General features: G+C 33.6%; 1 long non-coding RNA gene and 1 pseudogene across 1 annotated transcript; both read left to right on the top strand.

Annotated features, from left to right (window-relative positions):
• The first annotated feature begins 1117 nt into the window (after positions 1-1117).
• Positions 1118-4978, top strand: LOC107855572. The gene is made up of 3 exons (XR_001670289.2): positions 1118-1551; positions 1676-3772; positions 4583-4978. It is a non-coding gene; the product is annotated as an uncharacterized LOC107855572 (long non-coding RNA).
• A 32-nt stretch (positions 4979-5010) lies between these two features.
• On the top strand, positions 5011-6163 carry LOC107855570 (annotated as a pseudogene).
• Positions 6164-6421: the final 258 nt, after the last annotated feature.

Raw genomic sequence — 6421 nt, 5'->3', positions numbered from 1 at the left:
ATGTGTTGCATTTCTATGTATGTATTGATATCTTGCATATCTTGTTGTTTCTGTTCTTGCCTTAGTCACTCCTTACATTTAGTGTTCCTCACTTTAGAGCTTATTACTCTTAAAATTCTTGCCATGTTAGGTCCCTACAATACACTCTTAGGGCTCATTCAAAACTTTTCTTCAAATCCGTTGGTATATTAATCATCTTTAGGCTCAACTCTTGCTTTGATAAAAGGTTTCAGTCTTATTCACAATCTCTTAGTGCAACATCATTTTAGGATATCCTCTTCCTAATGCTTCCAACATTTGCATACTTTTATCTTGCCATGATCCTTTTGATGTTGTCATATTCATATCGTACTCTAGCTTTCACAGCCTCTAAGTTACATAGAGCTTTCATAACTTCCATTCACTCTGAATGAGCATAACTCATTATTTTAAAATGAGTAGGATATTCATTCTAGACTTCCCTACGTATTCTTTGTTCTTAATTATAAATCTTTTCTTCTAAAGGTTGACTAGAGTTGAACATCAGAAATAGCCAGTCAAGCAATGTTTATCAATCTTGTCAATAGTAATGATGAGCATGAGAATTTGGGATTGTGTCAAAACAAAGTTATTTCAAAATTAGAAAGATAGAAGGGAAAATAGAGAGAATTAGGGAGATAATGACTAATCTTTGAGGTTTAGTTAAAATGCCACCAGATTTTCCAGAACCACTATCCGAAACTGATTTCATTGCTCCCACCTACACCATGTCGTCTTCTATATTGACAACCTCGTCCATACCTGATTGTGGGGTGCAAGTGTCTTCAAGTCAGTATTTAGTTGCATTGCAGAAAACACTCGATGGGTTGACAACTATGGGCAAGGGGAAGGAAATGGAAGGACAAATTCCTAAGCATAAGGCAGGGTCATCTCAACAGCCTGAGATGAATAAGTCGCCCAAAGCTAAGGAAGAAAATATGTAGGGGTGTTCATGGGTTTGGTTAAAAACCAAACTAAATCGTAAACCAAACCAAACTGATTAAAAAAATCGACGTTTGGTTTGGTTTAGTTAGTTTTGGTTTAAAATTTTAAAAAACCGATGCTATTTGGTTTGGTTATGGTTTTATTTAAAAAGACCCGTTAAAATAACCAAACCGAACCAATAAATTTTTTAAATATATATTATAATTATTTATATATAATTTATAAATAAAATATAAATATTTTATTAAATTTAATCTTAAACTAAATTTTAATCTATGTCTAGCCAAAGCCAACCAATACTTTAGCCCAATTGCCCAAAGCCCCAACCCAAGCCCAACTCTACCTACTGTTACTAATAGTAATAAGTTCACCCTACCTCACCTTTTTTACTTTAGCTTTCACAATAATAGACCGTAGTACATCTGCTGCTTCTTTTGTTCTTCATTGAAATCAAAAGGCAGCCGCAGCTTCTGGCATACATAAAAAAAAATTTCTTTTTAGTTTTTCATCTCACAAGGAAAAGTAAAAATAACGATTGAAGATTGGGAAGTGAAAACTTTGAATAAAAGATTATTAAAATTTGGGAAGGTAATTTTTAGTTTTTTTTTATTCTAGCTACCTTAGCTACTTTTAATTTTATACAAGAATTTAGAGGAGTGCATGACATGCAATTAGTTTTTTTAAATGATTTTTTCTTCTGTCTGAATTTCAGATGAAAACGACCTTAGATGTTGAAGATTTGGGGGCTCAACCTCAAGTAGAAGGAACTCCAACTACATCAGCATCTTATGCAACTCAAGAACATGACAGTGTTTCAAATCTTACTTCAGTAGGCAATCCTTCAAAAAAATAGAAAAGAATAACTCCGTGTCTTTAAGATTCTAGCCTCGACAGGAGAAAAACATCAGAAGTTTGGGATCATTATTTAGAAATTATTAATAAAGTGAGAGTTAATGGCAAAATGTAAGTATTACTTCAAAGACTTTTCTTGCGTTAGTAAGAATGGAACTTCTAATCTTTGGGGACATTTGCTTACTAAGTGTTTGAAATACCTTTTAAGTCCATTGATAGAAAGCAAACAACTCTCAAAATAATTAAAGGAGGGGGGCAACCAAGTTTGGAGAAGGTTATTTATAATGTCGCTGAAGTTAGGAGAGCTATTGCTGAGTTTATTATAATTGATGAACAACCTTTTAGAGTCATTGAGGGCGAAGGCTTTAAGAGATTAATGTCGCTTATTTTGCCTAATTATAATTTGCCTTCTCGTATTACAGTTGCTCGACAGTGTTTAAGAATTTATCAAGAAGAGAAACCAAAGCTTAAAAGGGTTATTAAAGGACATCGTGTTTGTATTACTAGTGATACGTGGACTTCACTTCAAAATTTTACGTATGTGGTCATCACTGCCCATTGGATTGACAATGACTGGAAGTTACAATTTTTTTGAAATTTTTTTTCAAGTTCCAGATCACACTATTGCGTTTGCTATTGAATCTTGTTTGTCAGATTGGGGAATTAAAAATCTATTTACAGTGACACTTGATAATGCATCGGCTAATGATGCAGCAATCACACACTTGAAAGGAAAAATTTGTGATTGAAAAGGTGTTATCATGAAAAATATTTTTCTACATGTTCGGTGCAATGCTCACATCCTAAACTTGATTATAAAAGAAGGATTGAGTGAGAAAAATAAGTCCATTTCTCGGGTAAGAAATGTTGTGAAATATGTTAAATCTTCTTGTGCAATAACTGCTTCTTTCAAGTCATATGTTGAGAAGGTTAAACTTGACACCAATGGACTTTTGAGTTTAAATGTTGAAATAAGGTGGAACTTTACATATTTGATGTTTAATACTACTGCCAAATTTGAAAAGGCATTTTCAAGAATGTATGTTGATGATCATAAGTACTTGAAATATTGTCTTGACTTGAATGGAAAGATAGAACATCCATCTTCGAAAGATTGGAAAGATGTGAATGTCTTTCTCAAGTTTTTGGAGATTTTCTATCAAACCACTTTGAAGTTTTCCAGTCCTTTGCAAGTTACTATAAATACTTTCTTTCATGAACTTTTTAATCTTTAGAGCATAATTGTTAACTATTCAAAGAGTGGTGATTCTATTTTAACTGATATGGATAAGAAGATGAAAGTGAAGTTTGATAAATATTGGGGTGATTTTAGTGATACGAATATGTTGTTGTTTGTTGCTGTTGTGTTGGATCCTCGCTACAAAATGAAGTATTTTGAGTTTCTTTTTACGAAATATTATAATCTAGTGGAGGGATGTAAAAAGTGTGATAAAGTACAAGATACTTTAACCAGCTTGTATGCTTATTACAAGAGTTCTATTTATGGAATTTCTTGTGAAAATATTGGAGATCAAACTAGTGTGATTAGTGAAATTGATGCAGTTGGTAGTTCTGATGTGTGGCAATCACAATGGGAGAAATACCTTGAAAAAGAGTCTAATGTTGATGATAAATCTGATCTTGAAAAGTATTTGAAGGGTGATGAGGGAAAAAATTAAGGATTTCAACATTTTGAATCGGTGGAAAGCTTCATCAGAAAGATATCCAATTGTCTCTCGAATTGAAAGGGATGTGCTTGCTATTCCTACATCTACTGTTGCTTTAGAATCAGTTTTTGGCACCAGTGGTCGAGTTCTTGATTGTTATCGGAGTTCTTTGTTAGCAAATACTGCGGACGCTCTTATTTGTGGTCAACAATGATTATGTTAAACATCTAAAGAGTGCAAGCTTGAAGATCTTTTAGAAGAAATTCAAAATCTTGAAACAATTGAAAAAGGTACTAACTTCTACAACTTACTGATTTCTTCTTCCCGTTTCTAATTTTTTGATCTTTAAATTTGACCCCATAATAAAAATCTTTACTTATCTCCTCATTGTCTCTTTTTTTAGAAAAAAAGTTAGATCATATTCATGTTCATGGACATTTAATGAGAATATGATAATTTTTTTTTCTGAATATTCAGACTCTACTTTAAGCATTGCTTAGTTTGGAGCTCAAGCTAAAGAATATGGTGGAAGTTAGCTGGTCGTTTTTCTGAAATTTAGTTGCTATTTTTTGCTGAAAAGTGACTACAATTTTTGGATGATTTTAGCTAAAGTTTTTACTGGAATTCAGCTGTTGTTTTGCTTAAAAGTGATAGCAATTTAGGTGCTAGTTTTTTGGATTTTGGATTCAGGTGTTCTTTTGTTTCAGGTTATCTTGCCAATCAGTTATGGTAAATGTGAAACTTGTGATAATTAGAGTATCATTTATTTGTTTCCTTATTCTAATTGATGTTATCATATCTATTTGGATGTTTTCAAACTATCTGACACTATTTTGTGCGTTAAAAAAATTGTTGCATACCATTATTTCTCTATACAATTTTCAAGTATATAAATTCACTAGATTATTCACACTTTAACTTTCGTATGATGTGTGTACTCTCTTTTAACACTGCTTTATTATTCAATGTCCTTATAGATAATTGGTGCCAGGTGAATAACCCTTACAGAAGATGAAACAAAGGGTGTATCTTTTTGTTTGCTTGAAATAATAGTTAGTTTGATTGATAGTAACATTTCTTTCTTTGTGGTTATGAAACAGAAAGATCGAAGGTTTCAAAGTCATGCTGTGCTTGCGCTCTAAGAAGCTGTTGAAGCGTATTTAGTTGGTTTCTTTGAGGACAACTTGTGTGCCATCCATGCTAAGAGAGTCACCATAATGCCCAAGGATATCCAACTTGCAAGGCGTATTTGTGGAGAACGAGCTTAAGCTGAACGCAATATTGATTAATGAAAAATCTCTTTTTGGTTTCCCGTGTATGGTTTTAGCCTTTAGGTACCTAACTAGCATTTTTTGTTTGTGCCTGGAATGTTTATCAGTAGATGTTTTTTCAAGGATCTTATCATGTTCTGTAAATACTGGTATAATAGTTTTGGTGATGTGATACATCGATTAGTATGAATGCTGATTCTGGTTTCGTTCTTGTTATGGTTCTTTTGATATGATCTGAGTAAATCCACTGTGCTGAAATGGTTTTTTTTGTTGAGTTCCTTACTGTATTTGACTTGTTTTGTAGCTTTTGGGTACTTACTGCTGTGGTTCATTTTTTGTTGTTCTTCTATGTTCCATATCTTTGTGCCCTTGAACTGGTTTGATGTAATATACTCAATAATTGCTGATAACCGAAAGTTTCCTAACTTTCAGTTACCAGTTGGATGACAAGCTGCTTCTTATTTAGATTGACTTACTGGAGAGCAAGCTTCATTTTTCTTTGAGGAATCTTGCCAAAGCTAAGGCTGTACTTACAGCTGCTCGAACAACAGCTAATGCTTTATATATCCTTCCAGATAAGCAAAGTGAAATTGATTTGCAGAGTGGGAGACTTCATGCAGAAGAAAAAGATTATAAAGTTACTTATAGCTATTTCTATGAGGCATTTGAGACATTTAATGCCCTTTCTCGTGATCCCAAGGATACTTCATCAAAGAAAGATCCTGGTGCCAAGGACAAAGCCAAAGCCATATACAGTCTCAAGTATATGTTGCTATGCAGAATCATGGTCAGCCAGGCTGATGATGTTGTAGGAATAATATCTTCGCGTGGATTAGAACATCTGCAGCTAGAACTTGATGCTATGAAAGATGTTGCCGATGCTTACTCCGGGCGATCTTTGAAACTCTTTGAGATTGGTTTTCGCAACTTTAAGTCTCATCTAATGAAGATCCTATTGTCCAGTGCCACCTCTCTTCAGTCTACGACACTTCAAGAGAGTAGAATCTCTGCAGGTTGATCGAGCCTTTCTCAAGGGTCGATATTGCTAATATTGCTGAGTTGATTGAGGTTCTAGCTGACCATGTTGTGAAAAAGTTATATCAAATGATATTAGATAAGAAGTTTCCAGGGACACTAGATCAGGGTGCTGGATGCCTTGTAATTTTTGAGGGTCCTAAGTGAGATGAGATTTACCCGGCTACACTGGAAACCATTTCAAGTATGAGTAAGGTTGTTGAGAGTGTGTTTATAAGATCTTCAAAGATAATGGTTTGAGTTTAAGATCCTTCATCCAGGACTTTTATTTCTTGAGCTGCAGGTAGTATCTGTTTTAAGCTTTTGCTCCTCTTCTTGTGTTTGTGCTTCTGACACTTTTTAAATATTTGATTACTTTGAGTAGAGCTACAATTTGGACATTGATTAGAATGACATTGCTTACTTAAATCAAACATCAAAATGAACTTGTCATGGAGTATTTTTCAAATCTTTCTTCAGTCTAAAGTACAAACAAAAATGTTATTATTAACCTTTTGGTCATCCTATCACCCTGGTTTTATTCTAGAGATGGTTGGAGTAGACTAGTCAATAACCAAAAAACCGAAAAACCAAACCAAACCGATGGTTATTTTCTTTCTGTGGTGAGGTTTTAGAAATTTAAAAATCAACTAA

Source organism: Capsicum annuum, chromosome 10 (assembly GCF_002878395.1).
Source record: "Capsicum annuum cultivar UCD-10X-F1 chromosome 10, UCD10Xv1.1, whole genome shotgun sequence".
In the NCBI taxonomy this organism is placed as follows: Eukaryota; Viridiplantae; Streptophyta; class Magnoliopsida; order Solanales; family Solanaceae; genus Capsicum; species Capsicum annuum.
The sequence above is the reverse complement of the archived record's forward strand: the minus strand, read 5'-3'. Positions and strand labels throughout refer to the sequence as shown.